Genomic DNA, 21,899 nt, shown 5'->3' on the forward strand with positions numbered 1-21,899 from the left:
TCATTGCTGTAACAATTGCCTGAAACCCAAATCATAGAGGTAAAAAAGAAGATAATTTAGGGGTAGGAATCATGAGAAGAAGGTTCAGAGCTTACGTAGGGAGTAGAGGAGACTGGGGGAAATTACAACGCCATGCCGCCATGGCCAGGCAGGATCGATCCACCTTCAACGCTGGTCCACTACCATCCGCTATTCCCGTCGGGAGGAGGGGAGTTCAGACGTGAGGCACTTTCTAGGGAGGAGAGGAGGCGACGCACGATCGAGATTCGAGCGAAGGCAGTGGGTTAGCGATTTCTCGGGGCGTGGGACCTACGACAACTCGCATCAGACCGCATCAGATCATATCAGCCTGATTTCCGCATCAGATCAGATCAGCCTGATTTTTTGAGGGAAGGTTTCAACTTTTCTTTACTGGATGTTGTGTTGGTTTTCCCTGATCGGGGGCCCCAAGATTTCGTGGGTGTGCGATCGCACCGTTCGCACAGCCTTGTCAACGGGCCTGACGAGCTCATCTAATGCCTCTTCTTCAGCTTCTTCCCGCATTGCCGGCTCAGCTTCTTCCCGCATTACAAGCTTAGCTTCTTCCCCCATTGTTGTATCATCGTATTCAGGAACCCATGGCCAGGATAGCTGTCGTCGTCCTCTTCTTCTTCATTGTCTCCCATCATAACCCCTCTTTCTCCGTGCTTGGTCCAAACATTATAGTGGGGCACGAAACCGGACTTAAACAGGTGGACGTGAATGGTTCTTGACTTAGAGTAATTTAATTCATTCTTACAGCCAGCACATGGACAAGGCATAAAACCATCCGCCCGCTTGTTTGCCTCAGCCGCAAGCAGAAAAGTTTGCACGCCATTGATACGTCTCCAACGTATCTATAATTTTTGATTGCTCCATGCTATATTATCTACTGTTTTGGACTATATTGGGCTTTATTTTCTACTTTTATATTATTTTTGGGACTAACCTATTAACCGGAGGCCCAGCCCAGACTTGTTGTTTTTTGCCTATTTCAGTGTTTCGAAGGAACGGAATATCAAACGGAGTCCAAACGGAATAAACCTTTCTGGAACGTGATTTTCTTCCCGAATATGACCCAGGAGACTTGGACCCTACGCCAAGCCATCAAAGAGGCGGTCACGAGGGTGGGGGGCGCCCCCCCTAGGGCGCGCCACCCTGCCTCGTGGGCCCCTCGAAGCTCCACCGACGTACTTCTTCCTCCTATATATATCCACGTACCCCCAAACAAACAGATACGGAGCCAAAAACCTAATTCCACCGCCGCAACTTTCTGTATCCACGAGATCCCATCTTGGGGCCTGTTCCGGAGCTCCGCCGGAGAGGGCCGTCATCACGGAGGGCTTCTACATCATCATAGCCGCTCCGATGAAGTGTGAGTAGTTTACCTCAGACCTTCGGGTCCATAGTTATTAGCTATATGGCTTCTTCTCTCTTTTTGGATCTCAATACAAAGTTCTCCCCCTCTCTCATGGAGATCTGTTCGATGTAATCTTCTTTTTGCGGTGTGTTTTTTGAGACCGATGAATTGTGGGTTTATGATCAAGTCTATCTATGAATAATATTTGAATCTTCTCTGAATTCTTTTATGTATGATTGGTTATCTTTGCAAGTCTCTTCGAATTATCCGTTAGGTTTGGCCAACTAGACTGGTAGTTCTTGCCATGGGAGAAGTGCTTAGCTTTGGGTTCGATCTTGCGGTGTCCTTTCCTAGTGACAGAAGGGGCAGCAAGGCACGTATTGTATCGTTGCCATCGAGGATAACAAGATGGGGTTTATTTCATATTGCATGAATTTATCTCTCTACATCATGCCATCTTTCTTAAAGCGTTACTCTGTTTTTAACTTAATACTCTAGATGCATGCTGGATAGCGTTCGATGAGTGGAGTAATAGTAGTAGATGTAGAATCGTTTCGGTCTACTTCTCACGGACGTGATGCCTATATACATGATCATGCCTAGATATTCTCATAACTATGCTCAATTTTGTCAATTGCTCAACAGTAATTTGTTCACCCCACCGTAGAACACTTATGCTCTTGAGAGAAGCCACTAGTGAAACCTATGGCGCCCGGGTCTATTCTCATCATATCAATCTCCATCACTTTAATCTTGCTTTGCTTTTTACTTTGCCTTTTACTTTTTACTTTGCATCTCTATATCAAAAATACCAAAAATACTATCTATCAGATCTCACTCTCGTAAGTGACCGTGAAGGGATTGACAACCCCTAATCGCGTTGGTTGCGAGTAGCTATCGTTTTGTGCAGGTACGAGGGACTTGAGCGTGGCCTCCTACTGGATTGATACCTTGGTTCTCAAAAACTGAGGGAAATACTTACGCTACTCTGTTGCATCATCCTCTCCTCTTCGGGGAAAACCAACGCAAGCTCAAGAAGTAGCAAGAAGAATTTCTGGCGCCGTTGCCAGGGAGTCTACGCAAAAATTCAACATACCAAGTACCCATCACAATCCCTATCTCTCGCATTACATTAGTTGCCATTTGCCTCTCATTTTCCTCTCCCCCACTTCACCCTTGAGGTTTTATTCGCCCTCTCTTTCCCAATCTCCTTCTCCTTCTCTTTTTCCATTTGCCTTTTTCTCGCTTGCCTTGTCGTCATGGCTAGTTTTATTTATTCTCCGTTATCTCCCGAGAATGATGTCCTAAATTTTAAACAAAGGGAGGGAGAAAATCTAAAAGACGCTTGGTATAGAATTTGCAATGCTCAAAATAGAGCTACCAGGAAGCAATCTACTTCAGTTCTTCTTCGCAATTTTTATGTAGGTGCTAGTCCTTGGTATAGATATATCCTTGGTACCATTACTGGGGGGAATTTCTTGGGTAGCCATACTTTTGATTCTTATAATTCTATGATAGATTTATTTGGCTCACCACCTCTTTTGGTTAATGGAACTATGTTAACTTTGGAGCATGTTATGCAAAGGCTTGAAATTATTGAAAACAAAGTTGCTACCATTGAATCAATTGAAAATCTAGATAAAAAGATCCATAATCAAATTACCCAATATGGATCTAAGGTAGGAATGACTTTGAAAAATATTAAGGAGAAGGAACCTATGGTTAATGAGAAAATAAATCTAGATTCCACTAGAATCGATAAACTTGAGGGTATCATTACCAACTTGGGAACCGCTTTTTCTTCCGTAAAGAATACTCCTAGTCCTCCCACTAAAATTGCTAAGATTATGTATGTTCCTAAGAATAAGGGTTAATCATCTAGTATGGAAACTGCGGATCTTAAATCTATAAGTATTCATCCCGATATTTTTGCTTTCATTAAGGAACCTTTTGCTACAAATGAATTTTTCGATCTTGTGCCTAAAAGTTTGTTAATTACTAAAAAGAAAGAGATCTCTAAGAAAGGTGGATGACTCATTGAAGAATTGCCTACCAAAGATGGCAATACTTAGATCTATCCTCGTTTTTATGCCTATCTAGGGGCGCTAAACGATAGCGCTTGTTGGGAGGCAACCTAATTTTATTTTTAGTTTTTTGTGTTTTTCTTCTGTTAGGGAATAAATAACCCATCTACCTTCTGTTTGGATGTGGTTTTGTGTTTAAATTAAGTGTTTGTGCCAAGTTTGACCTATTGGATCTTCTTGGATGATAGTTATTTGATCTTGCTGTAATTTCCAGAAACTTTGCGTTCAGCGCCCGAATTATTAAAAATCATCAGAACGTGATAAAATACGTATTCCAATTGCTTCTGATCAATAAACAAATTTTCTAGGTTGTCTAATTTTGGTAGAATTTTTTGGGTTCCAGAAGTTTGCGTTAGTTACAGATTACTACAGACTGTTCTGTTTTTGACAGATTCTGTTTTTCGTGTGCTGTTTGCTTATTTTGATGAATCTATGGATAGTAAAATAGTTTATAATCCATAGAGAAGTTGGAATAAAGTAGGTTTAACACCAATATAAATAAAGAATGAGTTCATTACAGTACCTTGAAGTGGTCTTTTGTTTTCTTTCTCTAACGGAGCTCACGAGATTTCTATTGAGTTTTGTGTTGTGAAGTTTTCAAGTTTTGGGTGAATTCTTTTGATGGATTATGGAACAAGGAGTGGCAAGAGCCTAAGCTTGGGGATTCCCATGGCACCCCCATGATAATCCAAGGACACCAAAAAGTCAAAGCTTGGGGATGCCCCGGAAGGCATCCCCTCTTTCGTCTACTTCCATCGGTAATTTACTTGGAGCTATATTTTTATTCACCAAAATGATATGTGTTTTGCTTGGAGCGTCTTGTATTATTTGTGTCTTTGTTTGTTAGTGTTCCACAATCATCCTTGTTGTACACACCTTTTGAGAAGAGCCATACATGAATTGGAATTTGATAGAATACTCTATGTGCTTCACTTATATCTTTTGAGCTATGTAGTTTTGCTCTATGTGCTTCACTTATATCTTTTTAGCGTTATAATTTTGCTCTATGTGCTTCACTTAGATCTTTTAGAGCACGGTGGTGGTTTGTTTTAAAGAAACTATTGATCTCTCATGCTTCACTTAAATTATTTTGAGAGTCTTAATAGCATGGTAATTTGCTTAATATTAATATGCTTGGTATTCAAGATTTGTGAAACTTTCTTTTGAGTGCGTTGAATAATAAGAAAATATTGACACTTGATAATTGTTTTTGAGATATGGAGGTGATAATATTAGAGTCATGCTAGTTGAGTAGTTGTGAATTTAAAGAATACTTGTGTTAAAGTTTGTGATTCCCGTAGCATGCACGTGTCGTGAACCGTTATGTGATGAAGTCGGAGAATAATTTATTTATTGATTGTCTTCCTTATGAGTGGCGGTCGGGGACGAGCGATGGTCTTTTCCAACCAATCTATCCCCCTAGGAGCATGCGTGTAATACTTTGCTTTGATAACTTCTAGATTTTTGCAATAAATATATGAGTTCTTTATGACTAATGTTGAGTCCATGGATTATACGCACTTTTTCCCATCCTTCCACCATTGCTAGCCTCTCTAATACCGCGCACCTTTCGCCGGTATCATACACCCACCATATACCTTCCTCAAAACAGCCACCATACCTACCTATCATGGCATTTCCATAGCCATTCCGAGATATATTTCCATTCAACTTTCCACCGTTCCGTTTATTATGACACGCTCCATCATTGTCATATTGCTAGCATGATCATGTAGTTGACATCGTATTTGTGGCAAAGCCATCATTCATAATTCTTTCATACATGTCACTCTTGATTCATTGCATATCCCGGTGCACCACCGGAGGCATTCATATAGAGTCATATTTGTTCTAAGTATCGAGTTGTAATTGTTGAGTTGTAAGAAAAATAAAAGTGTGATGATCATCATTTTTTAGAGCATTGTCCCAAGTGAGGAAATAATGATGGAGACTATGATTCCCCCATAAGTCAGGATGAGACTCCGGAGGAAAAAGAAAAAAATAAAAAAAGGCCATAAAAAAAAGGAAAAGGCCCAAATAAAAAAATGAGAGAAAAAGAGAGAAGGGACAATGTTACTATCCTTTTACCACACTTGTGCTTCAAAGTAGCACCATGATCTTCATGATAGAGAGTCTCTCGTTATGTCACTTTCATATACTAGTGGGAATTTTTCATTATAGAACTTGGCTTGTATATTCCAATGATGGGCTTCCTCAAAATTGCCCTAGGTCTTCGTGAGCAAGCGAGTTGGATGCACACCCACTTAGTTTCTTTTGATGAGCTTTCATATACTTATAGCTCTAGTGCATCCATTGCATGGCAATCCCTACTCACTCACATTGATATCTATTGATCGGCATCTCCATAGCCCGTTGATACGCCTAGTTGATGTGAGACTATCTTCCCCTCTTTTTGTCTTCTCCACAACCACCATTCTATTCCACATATAGTGCTATATCCATGGATCACGCTCATGTATTGCGTGAAGGTCGAAAAAGTTTTGAAAAAGTTAGAGTATGAAACAATTGCTTGGCTTGTCATCGGAGTTGTGCATGATTTAAATACTTTGTGTGGTGAAGATAGAGCATAGCTAGACTATATGATTTTGTAGGGATAACTTTCTTTGGCCATGTTATTTTGAGAAGACATAATTGCTTTATTAGTATGCTTGAAGTATTATTATTTTTATGTCAATATGAGCTTTTGTCTTGAATCTTTTGAATCTGAATATTCAATAAGAAGATTTGCATTGAAATTATGCCAAGTAGCACTCCGCATCAAAAATTCTCTTTTTATCATTTACCTACTCGAGGACGAGCAGGAATTAAGCTTGGGGATGCCTGATACGTCTCCAACGTATCTATAATTTTTGATTGCTCCATGCTATATTATCTACTGTTTTGGACTATATTGGGCTTTACTTTCCACTTTTATATTATTTTTGGGACTAACCTATTAACCGGAGGCCCAGCCCAGAATTACTGTTTTTTGCCTATTTCAGTGTTTCGAAGAAACGGAATATCAAACGGAGTCCAAACGGAATAAACCTTTCTGGAACGTGATTTTCTTCCCGAATATGACCCAGGAGACTTGGACCCTACGCCAAGGCATCAGAGAGGCGGTCACGAGGGTGGGGGGCGCCCCCCTCCTAGGGCGCGCCCCCTGCCTCATGGGCCCCTCGAAGCTCCACCGACGTACTTCTTCCTCCTATATATATCCACGTACCTCCAAACGAACAGATATGGAGCCAAAAACCTAATTCCACCGCCGCAACTTTCTGTATCCACGAGATCCCATCTTGGGGCCTGTTCCGGAGCTCCGCCGGAGAGGGTCGTCATCACGGAGGGCTTCTACATCATCATAGCCTCTCCGATGAAGTGTGAGTAGTTTACCTCAGACCTTCGGGTCCATAGTTATTAGCTAGATGGCTTCTTCTCTCTTTTTGGATCTCAATACAAAGTTCTCCCCCTCTCTCATGGAGATCTGTTCGATGTAATCTTCTTTTTGCGGTGTGTTTTTTGAGACCGATGAATTGTGGGTTTATGATCAAGTCTATCTATGAATAATATTTGAATCTTCTCTGAATTCTTTTATGTATGATTGGTTATCTTTGCAAGTCTCTTCGAATTATCCGTTAGGTTTGGCCAACTAGATTGGTAGTCCTTGCCATGGGAGAAGTGCTTAGCTTTGGGTTCGATCTTCCGGTGTCCTTTCCTAGTGACAGAAGGGGCAGCAAGGCACGTATTGTATCGTTGCCATCGAGGATAACAAGATGGGGTTTATTTCATATTGCATGAATTTATCTCTCTACATCATGTCATCTTGCTTAAAGCATTACTCTGTTTTTAACTTAATACTCTAGATGCATGTTGGATAGCGGTCGATGAGTGGAGTAATAGTAGTAGATGCAGAATCGTTTCGGTCTACTTATCACGGACGTGATGCCTATATACATGATCATGCCTAGATATTCTCATAACTATGCTCAATTCTGTCAATTGCTCAACAGTAATTTGTTCACCCACCGTGGAATACTTATGCTCTTGAGAGAAGCCACTAGTGAAACCTATGGCCCCCGAGTCTATTCTCATCATATCAATCTCCATCACTTTGATCTTTCTTTGCTTTTTACTTTGCCTTTTACTTTTTACTTTGCATATCTATATCAAAAATACCAAAAATACTATCTATCAGATCTCACTCAAGTAAGTGACCGTGAAGGGATTGACAACCCCAAATCGCGTTGGTTGCGAGTAGCTATCGTTTTGTGCAGGTACGAGGGACTTGAGCGTGGCCTCCTACTGGATTGATACCTTGGTTCTCAAAAACTGAGGGAAATACTTGCGCTACTCTGCTGCATCATCCTCTCCTCTTCGGGGAAAACCAACGCAAGCTCAAGAGGTAGCAGCCATTAATGAAGTCGGGAGAGCATCAGTCATCGTACATCCATTGCCGGCTCATCTTCAATACACAGCACCGAAAACACCAATAATTAATACAATGCATAAAGTTCATACATAAAGTTCATACAACACTTAAATGCAACAAACAAATAACTCTCTAGCTAAAGCATTTAAATGCAACAACAAATGCAATCAAGATTGCTACTAAGGTAACAATTGATCCAATAGCGTAATGATACCAAGCCTCACTATCAATGGCATATTTTCTAATCTTTCTAATCTTCAAGCGCATTTTCTCCATCTTGATCTTGTGATCATCGACGACATCGGCAACATGCAACTCCAATTCCATCTTCTCCCCCTCAATTCTTTTCAATTTTTCTTTCAAATACTCGTTTTCTCTTTCAACTAAATTTAACCTCTCGACAATAGGGTCGGTTGGAATTTCTGGTTCACATACCTCCTAGATAAAAATATCTATGTCAACTTGATGGGCATAATTTGTCATAAACACGAAATGCAACAAATAGTTTTAAAAGAGAATATACCACATCCGAATCATAACAAGGACGAGAGCCGACGGGGACGGATATCAAAACCATGGCACTATGTATAACAACCAACGTACGGGTAATATAATTATACGAGTAACTATATATCCAAATCACACAAACATCAATTTTTTATATAAAATTTCATGAACAAGAGGCTCACCACAAGGTGGTGCCGGCGACGGGACGATGCGGGCGATCGACGGTGGTTACGACGGAGATTTAGAAGGCACTAAGTAAACCACACCTACATATGCAAACTAAGTGTTATTTTGACCTCAATTTGCATATAAATCAAATACTACCACATATAATTCCTCCCAAATTACTAAAACCCACAATTAATCACTATATAAACCAATGCAAGAGCTAATCTAGCAATGAGAGATGAAAGGACAAAGTTGCTAACCTTTGTGATCATTTGAATGGATGGTGGCCTGCAAATCTTGACAAATTTTGGGTAAAATTTGTGATGAACTCGAGAGGAAGAAGGGAAGAACAGAGGAGAGGGAGAGGGGAAAGGGGGAAGAACAAAGTGCGGGTGGACGAAGGGTTTATATAGGACGACCTTTAGTACCGGTTCGTGGCATGAACCGGTACTAAAGGTGCTGGAGGGGCCCCACTCTGACAACATCCTGCCACCACTTTCTTTAGTACCGGTTAGTGGCACGAACCGGTGCTAAAGGTTCGCCACGAACCGGTACTAAAGAGCTCCTCCCGCCTAGCCGTTGGAACCGGCACTAATGGACACTTTAGTGCCGGTTCTGTTACAAACCGGGACTAATATGTCGCACATTTGACCCTTTTTTTACTTGTGAGTGTGCATAGAACTCACTGGCTGCAAATCCTTTGCCGCCATTGTTGTCCCAGACGCTTATCTCCACCTGTCATTCACATGTCTACCGGGTTCACCTCAACAATGATGGCCTGCAACGATCGGACCTCCTATCTGGCTTGCAACGGAAGAGGGAGGTGGAAGGCCTCGCCTGTTGGGAAACGAAGCATGCAATTTCAAAAAAATTCTACGCTCACGCAAGATCTATCTAGGAGATGCATAGCAACGAGAGGGGAGAGTGTGTCTACGTACCCCCGTAGACCGTTAAGCGGAAGCGTTAGCTCAACGCGGTTGATGTGGTCAAACGTCTTCTCGATTCAACCGATCAAGCACCGAAGTATGGCACCTCCGAGTTCTGCACACGTTCAACTCAATGACGTCCCTCGAACTCTTGATCCAGCAAAGTGTCGAGGAAGAGTTTCGTCAGCACGACGGCCTGGTGACGGTGATGGTGAAGTGATCCGCACAGGGCTTAGCCTAAGCACTACGATAATATGACCGGAGGAGTAAACGATGGAGGGGGCACCGCGCACACGGCTAAGAACAATTGATGTGCTTTGGGGTGCCCCCTACCCCCGTATATAAAGGAGGAGAGGAGAGGAGGCCGGCCCTAGGGGCGCGCCAAGTGGGGATGGGGGAACCCACTAGGACTCCTAGTCCTAGTCGCCGCCCCTTCCTTCTATTGGAGGTGGAAAGGGGGAAGGAGAGGGAGAGGGAGAAGGAAAGGGGGGCCGAGCTCCTCCCCTTGTCCAATTCGGACTCCCTATGGGGGGGGCACCCCTTGTGGGCTGGCCTCTCTCTCCCCTATGGCACATGTTGGCCCATTACTTTCCCCGGGGGGTTCCAGTAACCCCTCGGTACCCCCGGAACCATTTCGGTGTCCAAATATTATCGTCTAATATATCAATACTTACCTCTCAACCATTTCGAGACTTCTCGTCATGTCTGTGATCTCATCCGGGACTCCGAAAGTCTTCGGTCACCAAAAACACATAACTCATAATACAAATCGTCATTGAACGTTAAGCGTGTGGAACCTACGGGTTCGAGAACAATGTAGACATGACCGAGACACATCACTGGTCAATAACCAACAGCGGACCCTGAATGCTCATATTGGTTCCTACATATTCTATGAAGATCTTTATCGGTCAAACCATAATGACAACATACGTTGTTCCCGTTGTCATCGGTATGTTACTTGTCCGAGATTCGATTGTCAGTATCTTCATACCTAGTTCAATCTCGTTACCAGCAAGTCTCTGTACTCGTTTCGTAATACAACATCCCGAAATTAACTCATTAGTCACTTTGCTTGCAAGGCTTCATATGATGTGTATTACTGAGAGGGCCCAGAGATACCTCTCTGATACTTGGAGTGACAAATTCTAATCTCGATCTATGCCAATCCAACAAACATCAGTTGTTAGAAAATTTACGCACTCTCATCATCAATGTTGTTGCATGGGATACACCAGTTGAGGAAAAGGTCCTTGAGAGTATATGCATGAGGCTGCTGAAGTTGCGGGTACTGGCCATTTCTTTCAACCTGAGACGTCAACTCAGCATTCTCATTGATAAGTTCTTGGACCCACAATCCATTGTTCAGTTAAAGCACCTCCGCTATCTAGCTTCCCCGAAAATTCGCCCATGCAAGATTATTTTACCATGCACACTAGCTAAACTTGTCCATATCCAGCTGCTAGATTTTGGTGAAGGCGAAATTTTAGAATTTACATTTTCTGACCTTACCAACTTGCGGCACATATTCTGCTCGTACGTTTTTCTTAAGGGGGAAGACCCCCGGCCTCTGCATCTGGACGATGCATACAATCATTTTATTAATTATTGACACAAGACCTTACAAAGTCAGACAATGGTAAGACTAAAGCCACCGTCTAAACAACATTTGTCGCTACTTTTATCCAGTTGATGAAGGGGTGCTGAAAATCTAGGCCTAATACCAAACAGACCTCGCTGCCAAAACTAACATCTAAGACTTGAGGTCCCAACCAGAACGCCTGCTGGATATGGGCACCCACCAGTCCGGCATGCTCCTCAACGAGGACGCCTGCCTGGTATGAGGCCGCCGCAGCCACCTACCACCAATCCATCTTCAGAGTTGTACTGTTGCATCTATCTTGCCCGGTCTAGTTGCCGCCGACGCCACCACAACGCCAGACAGCGTCACCCTCCTGCGCGAGTCCATCTCCGCTCATCTAACGCCGACTCTCCACTGCGCCACGCCGCCGAGATCCGCCGTCATCGATGGGCAAGATGAAGCACCGCTCCTCCTCTTGTCCCCTCCAACCAGCACTTGCTCCAAAACGATTCCCTCAGGAGGGAGAACGACACCGAAGGCACCGTCATCGTCCGATTCGGTAGACCCAGATCTAGGGTTTCCCCCGGAACTTCCCGATCAGGTTGACGTGACCTGCAACAACGATGCCTCGAGAAGGGATCGACGTCCGAGACGCCGCCATCGTCCACCAAGACCGCAGTCAGGCGCGATTTTCACCGGAAGCCACCTCTTCCCGACCTCGTGGTTGGCTGGAACCGAGCGGAACCTCGCCACGAAGACGTATGTCGCCGTCGGTACTCCAGCAGAGGTCCGGCATCTCCTCACCGGCCCCTCCACGCGCCGACGGTCGGCGGAAGTCCTCCCCGCGACGGATCCGATCGTGGCGTTGGATCCGCAGTCACCGCCGTCACCATCCCGACCAGAACAACCCACCCCTCCGGATGGGGCGCTGCCACCGCCGCCGTCCATTGAGGGTCGCCGCTCCGCCGGCTATGGTGCTTCGGCCACCGCTGTATGGCCTGGGGTCGCCGCCCCAGCCGCCGCCTTTGGATCGCACGAGAGGAGCCGCCCCTGCCGACTCAGATGAGATCCACCGCGTCGTACGTGAACTTTCCTAACATAGGCAGGCTGAGCTCACTTCAAACAGTACCACACTTCAGAGTAAGGAATGAAGAGGGTTATGAGATAAAGCAGCTTAGGGACCTAAACAAGATTCGTGGCAAGCTGCGGATCAGTGGCCTTGGAGATGTTAAAAGCAAGTAGGAAGCTCTTCAAGCCAATCTAGCTGCCAAGGAAAGGCTGATGGAATTACACTACTGTTCTGTCGACGCACTGCAGAAGTTGAAGAGAGGTACTTGAGGGCTTGTGCCCTCCTGTGGTGCTTGAAAAACTGTCTATCTGGTTCTACAGCGGCTCAAGTTACCCAGATTGGATGGTGGGTAGGCTGAAGGGTGGACCAAAGGACCTGCAAATACTATATTTCTGGTATTGCGGCCAACTGGGACCTGGTCCTGAACTTGAGGCTTCCCCTCATCTTCGTGTGCTCAATATTTGGTCCTGCAGCTGGGACACCTTACCAGCCAATATGGAGCACCTCAGTTCGCTCGAGACACTGGAGATCTGGGCATGCAAGAATATCCGTTCGCTTCCAACACTGCCCCAGTCTCTCAAGGAGTTGAGACTTTCTTCCTGCGATGATGACCTCATGAAGGGTTGCCAAACAGAAGGAGACCCAAACTGGCATAAGTTGAAGCACATCCCCATGAAAATATTTGACCCACGCATGTAAGACTGTAATCCCCTTTGCTGCCTTGTTTTTCTTTGGTAATTATTTATTACAGTTGGTTGCTAACTCTGCTTATGTTTCGAAACTAAGAGGTAGAAAAAAAATTCCTCTTTGTGATCTGTGGTGTGTATCCTCCTTGTATAGAGTTATAGACATATACAATATGCGTATAGTAGCAAAGCAATACTCGCACTGACCAATCTTATATAATCTCCTAAAATACTCGCACCGACCAATCTTATATAATCTCCTAATAGTAGCAAAGCAATCTTCGGAAATGCGCTTTGGTGGCCGAGCTACCTGGAGGCCGTTATCACATCCCTCAGTACTCGTCGTGATCAGCGCCAAGCGGGTATGAGGTACCGTATTTTTTGAATTTTTTTTGAGGTACTGTATTTTCAGTTGTGGCTGTTGCACAGTGCCCGTATTTGCTGGCAAATAAACATCGACAACTCACGTACACGAGTCGGCACAGCACTGCGGGCACACTTGCCATCCCCGGCCACACATGTACTACTGCGGCGTGAGTGCAAGAAAAGGGAGCACTCAAGCCCCACAGGAAGTCCCTTCCCTTGGCTCTCAAGCGCTTTAGGCCTGAGCAAGACGGTGAATGGAATGTGAAGCCAGCAGGAAGGTGCACATCCATGTGATTTGTTGTTTAATTTGATTATTAGCAGTTTAGTAGTAGTAGTAGTACTGTCCAGGAGAGTTGCGAGGGAATTCAGTAAAATCTACTACTCTCTCCGTCCGAAAATACTTGTCATTGAAATGAATGTATCTGAATGTATTTTAGTTGTAGATACATCCATTTTCATCCATTTTGATGACAAGTATTTCCAGACTGAGAGAGTACTTACTATTGAGCATGAGGGAGTCCGCTCGTAGCATGTGCGGATATTTCTGCAGCTGGGTGTTTAACTCTCGGTACGTACCTCCCTCGCTTATGCAGTGCCGTATGTCCTATTAGCAATATATATCGTGTCAAGTTTGTATGGGAAGGGGCAGTATACTGTTAGATTTTATGACTGCTATGATTTATTCAGTGTGCTATATATATATATATATATATATATATATATATATATATATATATATGTTAGTGAACTGGATAGTTGAGTTCTCTTTGTCTGCTCTCAAGTATTATGATTGGCTCTCTTTGTCTGAAGATCTTCCCATGAGGATCTAAACCAGCAGCAGCTCCTCTGCTTCTCTTCCTGCTCTGCTTGCTACGGACTACGGTTACTAGTTGCTCAACTTGGACGACAAGTCAATGCAAGAAATAGAATAGCTTCAGCTGAACTAATATTCAGAGAGAATCCAAGAAAAAGGGTAGTGCACAGAGTAGTCTGCTGTAAACATACCCTGCTAGCTAGGTACAAGCGTCAATCAGGCGCAACACAAAAATGCACATAAACACATGAGCGTCCGTCATCTAGGCTCTACTGTCTGTTTTGAATTATTATTAACAAATCGATCCTGTTTACAAAGTTAAATCCAGCTAAGCATATATGTCACACGAGTAATGCAAGTATAGTCCAGCAGACCATATACAAAAGACTATTTTCACAGAGCTGCTAGCTAGCTAGTCTAGTACTCATTCAATTTTTTTTTAGTTTGCATATAAGATTTGGTCAAAGTCAAACTTTGTAAACTTTGACCAACATTATAGAAAAAATATCAACATCTACAATACTAAAGTTGTATGATATGGAAATTAATTTCATGACCCATCTAATAATATTGATTGCATATTATGAATCTTGATATATTATTCTATAAATTTAGTCAAAGTTAACAAAGTTTAATTTTGATCAAATCTTATATGCAGACTAAAAAGAAACGGAGGAAGTATGTTGCTGTGATGTTTACTGTTTAGTATGTAGTGCTGATCGAGCTGGAAGAAATCAGGGCAGAACAAAAAAAAGGAAAATTCATAAAAATAACAAGTGAGGATCAGCTGTTCATAAATTCAGTAAGTAAAACAGAGTAGGTACAAGTGTCAATCAGGCGCAGCAGAAACACGTATACATAAACACATGGACGTTGGCCGTCTAGGCTGTACCGTCTGTACCGAATTATTATTAGCAATTCATGGATGATGAAATTAATGTTCCTGAACTCTAGCACAAGATTACACACTCCAACAACTCCTATATGCAGCGTACCATGGTCCATGGATTCAGGCACCATGAGAAAGCACTAAGCAGGAGACAGGGACTCTACGAGAAGACAAGAAGAAGCTGAGAAGAGGTGACCTTGGTGCGCCCGGAGACCGCTTGCAGAAGAAGCCAAGAAGGTGACCCTCACTTGCAGAAGAAGCCAAGCAACAACTGGAGCTTGAACGACACGAGATCGTCCTCGTCACAACAGATAACGACCTGAGAAATAAAACAAAAAAGGAAAGAGCATGTATATTGTTTGTGTTGAGTATATTGATTATTAGGAAGTATAGGATAGACTAGGATTCGGTCCTGCCTTGTCTTGTACTCCAAATTGATTTTTGTATTTCTATATATACGCCCACGAGGCTCAAGCAATACAACAAACTATTTCACCAACCCCCTCTCTCCTATCGCAAGTCAATCCTAAACCCTAGCCGCCGCCGCTTCCGCACCCGCGCGCCGCCCCCGGGGCGGTCGGCCTCCATGACCGCCGCCGGGGGCCGCGCCGTCCGTATTTAGGGTTCGTCCGCCGGTCGTGTTGACCGGCTGCCTTAGAGAGTCTTTTCCCCGAGCCTTGCTCCGGGGTTTTCTTTTTCCCACCGGTCATCTTGATCGCGCGGTTTTTTTTGGGTTCTCCGATCTATTCTTGATCGGTTTGCATCGCCCACCGCCGCCGTCGACCCCGAGCGCCTCTACTCCGACCCCGGCGCGACCAGCCGACCTCTCCTCCGACCCGGCGGCCACGCGTGCCGAGGCGGCCCATCATGGTCCAGCAGTCGTCCGCTCGTCGGTCCGCCCATCGCCCTGCGCCGGCCGTCACCGCCCTGCTCCGACCGGGACACCTGCATCGCCCCGACCCGGCGGCCTCACGCCATGCGACGGCCAATCATAGCCGTCGCTCGCGCGCTGGCCCGCCTATCGATCCACATCACCCGCATCCGCCGCGTCTACACGGCGGCCCGGCGGTCTACCTCGCCGGCGTCGTCCTCTGTTGCGTCAGACTCGTCGGCTGCCTCAACTCGGGCGCCGCTGCTCCATTGGTCGCTCTGGCCTCGCTGCCCGGGCGCCGGCGTTGCTTTGGCAGCCCGGGTGCCGGTGCTGACAAGCTCGTCCGCACGACGTCCCACGCCGTTCGTCGTCGACGGCTTCATCTCGGACTCCACCGCCACCACGCCTCCACCGAGCGGCGTCCCCGACCTCGCGCGCGATCGGCTTGATCACCCGCTCGCCGCCGCGATCCGCCTCATCTACGCCGCACGACCGACCTGGCCCGTCGGTTACGCGCGCCTCCGCAGGTCCCGTGAAGATCGTCCCCGAGTTCAGCGCGACTCTCCACCGATCGAGCATCGGGCTACCGCTGCGTCGCCCCGTCAGGCCGCAGCGCCACCGCCCTGTGGTTCTCCTCGCGGCTGCATCGACTCGTGCGTCGCCGCTGCGTCGCCCCATCAGGCCGTAGTGCCGCGATATGCGGTCCCCGCCGCTGCCTCGAGGCCGTCCCCGCCGCTGCCCCGAGGCCGTCCCCGCGGCTGCACCGACTCGCGAACCGCCGTTGCGTCGCCCCTTCGGGCCGTAGCGTCGCGGCCCGCGGTCCCCGCCGCCACCCCGAGGTCTTCCCGCCGTCGCCCCGACCCGCTTCCCGCCGCTGCGTCGCCCCTTCGGGCCGTAGCGCTGCGGCCCGCGGTCCACTCCGCCGTCACCGCGCGTCGACCTCCCGTGGTATGCGTCACGCCGTCTCCCTTGGCGCTGGAACACCACCGTCCGCGCCGGTCTTCATCACGCTGTCAGGATTCTTCGCCTACTTCGATCACCGCCGCCGCACTCCTAACCTAGCCGCCGCCGCCGTCAGGCCGCCACCGCCGCTCTTCTTTGGCCGCCGCCGCCGCCGCCCGTCCACCCCCTTCGTCTTCGTCCAAGCACCAGCCCGTCGCCAGCGTCGCCGTCATCTACCCCGACCACTTCGTCTACTCCGACCATCGTTGGTGACATCGGCCCCGCGCAGATGGACGCCGCAACCGTCGTCGAGTCCTTCTCTGCTAGCCTCTCCGACTTCTCCGACATGGCGTACAGCTCGTGCAGGTCCCTCGTCTACGCATGCCCGGTGCTGGCAACACCGATGCGTGCCTTTGTCTATGATGTGTTCCCGGGGTTGGCAATCCCGGCGCGACGCGTCGTCAACTACGTCTTCTTCCTGACGCACCACTACTTCGACACCACTGCGCCCATGACTGACTCGGCGCCTCCTTGCGCCCGCGGCTCCACGGCGACTTCCTCGACACCGGCTACCCCGACTCGACATCGACCACAGCATTCCTCGCACGGCTACCTCGACCACGGCTCCACCACATACGCTCTCGGCTACATTGACAAACGGCACAAAGGGCTACCGCCTACTTGAGCAATCTCGTTGGTTTCCACTCGAGCGACGACTCCGCGATGCGTCGACCCTTACGACTGTGGGGGGGTGTCCGTCGGCTTGCCTTCGGATTCTTCTCCAGTCTCACCGTCTGCGTCGCTACCGTTGTGACTGCGGGAGGATATTGAGTATATTGATTATTAGGAAGTATATGATAGACTAGGATTCGGTCCCGCCTTTTCTTGTACTCCAAGTTGATTTTTGTACTCCTATATATACGCCCACGAGGCTCAAGCAATACAACGAACTATTCTACCAATCCCCTCTCTCCCTTCTAACAGTTTGGAGAAATGGAATTAAGCCAACATCTACATAAGAAACCAGACAGAAAGGACTCACGATAGGTGTGAAGGGTGGGACGGTTGGGATGGGTGTCCACTACATGCCTCAGCACAGCGTCCGCTTCCTCCTTGCACTTATCTGAAGAGCTGCCTTTCTCAACCCAAAGGTAAAATCTCGACTTCCTGGAGGGAAGGGAGGTGCCCCATGCTGACATCCAGGTCACCAGTGGCAATATCCGATGCTCGGGCTTCGAACATCAGGATTTCAAGCATTGGCATAGCTCCTCGTGGGAACATAGATGGCCCCGTGAGAAAACCAGGGAAGCGGCACTCTCTCAAACATGGGAATGCATTAGCGCCAACAACAAACGTTTCGACACAAGTGTACTGAGGTTTGTCGGTCCAAAGCCTGAGAACACGATGAGCGGGAAGTATGCCAAGGATCTGAATGTCGACTTCTGGCTGCATTCTGTCCACTGTAATATGCATGAAGGAGAGGAGGGGAAATGATGATGAATTAACCCACCTAGGTAATGTGGTGGTGCATCCTATAAACGAAAGGTACTGAAGCTATAGGGTGGGCACCCAACCATCCCAGCTGACATCAGACCTTGCATCCCCTACACCGCAAATTCTTAGACTCTGCATTTTCCGCAGCTGGACCAGGGACACCACCAAAGAATTACACATGCTCTCATCATCCCCATTCCAGTAAAGGTCGAGCACTCTCAGCCGACCAGTTGCCCTAGCTCTTTCACATCCACGAATGTTCCTGTCAGCTCCTCTAAGGACGTCAGGTTGCCGATCCCAACGGGTAACACCGCATAGCCTACATGTAGGACTATCAAACGTCTTAGACGGACATCACTTGACGGAATCACTGCTACATTTGATCCATATTCTCCCAAGTCGAGTGTCTCCAAAAATTGTAGCTTTCCTATTTCCACAGGGAGCTCACGAACAAAAGTATTTCTTAGCCCTAGATACCTTAGGTGTAATAAATTCTCAATATACCTGAGATCAATATGGTGGCGACTTTCCCGAAGATCACAACCTTCTAAATCCAATACACGTAAAACTTGAAAGCATGGAATAGTCTGCATTAAATCAATATCTGTTCTAAAGAGAACAACAGACCTGACTTGTGGCATACTTTTTGCATCCACCAGATTGGTGGTGGGCTCTGACATGCTATTTTGAAAAGGTAATCTTCGACTTTTGTTGTGTGAAATAAGTTTGATTTGCTGAGTACCATCTAATATTGTAACAAAGTTTTGTTCACTGGACAGGGAACATAACAGATCAAGCACCATATCATGCACGCGACAAGCTTCCGCCTTGCCTGCAACATCAACATGTATTGGATGAATCAAATTTCTGTTTGCGAGCTCATTGAAGTAACTCTCTCCAAGCTCATATAGTCTAGTTTTTTGTTCTCCACCTTGCACAAAGCCTTCGGCTATCGACATCCATATCAATCGGTCTCTCCTTATCTCAAAATCCTCTGGAAATATACTGAGATATAATAAACAAATCTTCAAATGAGAAGGTAAATCATAATAACTAAAGGATAATATTTTTTGCATGTCCTTTGCGCCTCCACCTCCTGCGAGTCCACGACCAATAGACCCAAGTGTTTTGTCCCAATGATACTTTGGCTTTATCTGTTGATCTTGACTATTACTAGCTAATATACTAGCAATAGTAATGATGGCTAGTGGTACTCCATCACATTTCTTTAAGATTTCTCTAGATACTGTCTCCGGACACTTACTTCCTTGTGGAAATATTCTTTTGTAGAAGAGTCTTTTAGAATCATCATCAGTAAGAGGTTTCATCTGATATATTATATCATCACCAGAAGAGCAACATGCTTGAGAGATACTGCTTATGCGGGTCGTAGTCATTACTCGACTACCGAGATGGTTGTCCGAGAAAGCACATTCGATAAATTCCCATGTTTCTTCATCCCATATGTCATCAATTACAATGAGATACCTGTATTTTTTTTAGAGCATTAGTTTGCAAATCAACCAACATAACTTGGTCTATATATGTTTTGTCCAGAAGTCAGCAACAAATTAATTAAGAGGTGGTATTGCCAGCGCAAAATATTTATAGACAAGATTAGTCGGTCAGAAACATATATTGTGCATAATTGGAAGATGCATATAAAGCACAAATGTAAGGCATAATAATAGTAACCATTTAATAAAAACAAAATGAAACCTACTTGGGACACGATATTCACTAACTATCGTTACATGCTCTCCTGTAAAGAATAATGATAATCATTTGCTACTACATACGTACCTCTTATCCTGAAGAAAAAATCTCAATTCATCGAGGAGCTGTCCATTGTCCCTGGCAGCTTCGTTGATGGTTGCATACTTGCTCTTGTCAAGTTCATATAAGATCTTCTTGAAAATCTTGGTCATGTCATGTCAGGATTACGAGACACAGAAACAAAAGCTACACTGTCAAACTGCACTTTGATCTTGTCATACACTGCTTTCGCAAGAGTTGTCTTGCCCAGTCCACCAAGTCCAACAATAGACATGGTCCTTAAGTGGTCCTTGAACCTCTCATAGCCATCACACAACTTCTCGATCAGCTCATCTCTTAAGTTTTCTATGCCAACGAGCTCTGTGACATCTTTGTACACGGCCTTCAGGCGAGGGTCAATGGCATCACCATTACCGTTGGCGTGCGCCTCGAGCGTATACCTTTGGCGCAGCTCGCTCAGCTCCTTAGCGAGCTCCTGTGCTTCTTCAATTGCGCCAGAGATCTGATGAAGAGCCTTACCCTTGGTAAACAGTTTGGTTGCCCTTTTGAGAAACTTCTTGGCTCTATTCTTCATGTTGGTGGAGCCACGGTGATGGCCGTCGTCCTCCACGCGCACGATGAAACTGTCGACGGCGTCCTCCATGTGGTAGGAGAGCTCCCTCACTTTGGCCGCCCAGATGAGTACCTGCTCGTCGAACTGCTCCAGCGGCTTGGCACCGATCTTGCATAGAACCGCTTGCATCATCTCCAACTCTGTGATCAGTGACTTGACGCCTTTCCACACGCGTTTCTCCAGATTGTACTCGTCCGTGAGTAGGCTGCTGAGCTTGTTGATCAGGGGGATCATTGCCCCGGCTGAGACATCCATGGCTTGGATGAGGAGCGGTCTGTTTTCTTGCCGTGGTGGAATTGGTGGTGCTAATGCTAAAGCTGGGGAAATGGAGGAGATGTTGGGTTGATTGAGAAGGAGGTATCTAGCTACAGATGGATGGTATTGGTGTATGTAAGTGGGCAAGTGACCCCTCCACCGTGCATAGTTGGTCCAGCGGTCGATGTTGCTGTTCTATCGCTTTCTTTTGGCTGTGACCCCTCAACCGTTTGCGTCCGATGCTTTGTTAACAGCGCCAAGAAGATAAGATTTGGAGCTGTGACCCCTTCATTTTCCTAAAGCTGTCTTTTTAGTCATGGGCATGGTTTTGCAACATGGAGTCAAAGCGACAGTTGGAACTAATGTTTTCTTGCTGTGATGCAGTGGTTTTTCTTCACGATTCAGTTTGTGTAATCAGAAGATGCGGTGTTGGGCAAGATCTTCTGGAGAAGCAGCGAATAAATTGTAAAAAACATCGACACTTCAGGTAAGGTTTGCAGAAACCACACATTTATGGAATTGTGCCAAAAAGCACTAATTTTTTTCATATTTTTTTGCAAAAAACACTAGTTGGTGGCTTTGGTCATTTTGATGACGATTATGACACATGGGTCCCGGAAATGATGACATGGCTTAACGGTTCGTGATAGACGACGTTAGACGGGGGATTTACATATATACGAAGCAGTCCCTATAATATTACATGGAGGCCCCTCAATCAAAAAACAAAAAAGCAATCAAGTCCAGGATTTGGATTTGGGCTGCCCGGCGAGAAGAGCAGCAGCACGCCGGCTCGGCCATGGTCCCGTCGCCGCCCGGGGAGGGGGAGGTGGCGTCGGGATCTGTAGGATATGAATTTTAGGCAGGAGACACGTTGGGTGTCCATTCCTTCATGGGCCCAGGGCCGGCCCTGTGGGGAGGCAGGGGGGGCGGCCGCCCCGGGGGGTGCTCCTAACCAGCAGGGGGGCCGGCCCACCAACCGGCAAGCAAACGAGAAGAAAACTAATCGTAATTGAAAAATATGGTATGTGATGGATGGGAATCGAACCC

At 46.2% G+C, this 21,899-nt stretch overlaps 1 long non-coding RNA gene and 2 pseudogenes across 2 annotated transcripts; all 3 read right to left on the reverse strand.

Annotated features, from left to right (window-relative positions):
• Positions 1-8,083: 8,083 nt before the first annotated feature.
• Positions 8,084-8,698, reverse strand: LOC147988159 (uncharacterized). Its single transcript, XR_015615546.1, has 3 exons — positions 8,581-8,698; positions 8,415-8,472; positions 8,084-8,329 (listed from the first exon to the last, which is right to left on the reverse strand). It is a non-coding gene; the product is annotated as an uncharacterized LOC147988159 (long non-coding RNA).
• A 6,153-nt stretch (positions 8,699-14,851) lies between these two features.
• LOC147988160 (uncharacterized) lies at positions 14,852-17,329 on the reverse strand (annotated as a pseudogene).
• Positions 17,330-17,788: 459 nt separating this feature from the next.
• LOC125542078 (disease resistance protein RGA5-like) lies at positions 17,789-21,083 on the reverse strand (annotated as a pseudogene). The gene is made up of 2 exons (XR_015615910.1): positions 20,009-21,083; positions 17,789-19,693 (listed from the first exon to the last, which is right to left on the reverse strand). The product of XR_015615910.1 is annotated as a disease resistance protein RGA5-like (transcript).
• Between the last annotated feature and the right edge of the window lie 816 nt (positions 21,084-21,899).

The sequence above is a fragment of the Triticum urartu genome, chromosome 1A, assembly GCF_056163025.1.
Source record: "Triticum urartu cultivar PI428250 chromosome 1A, HENAU_Tu73, whole genome shotgun sequence".
In the NCBI taxonomy this organism is placed as follows: Eukaryota; Viridiplantae; Streptophyta; class Magnoliopsida; order Poales; family Poaceae; genus Triticum; species Triticum urartu.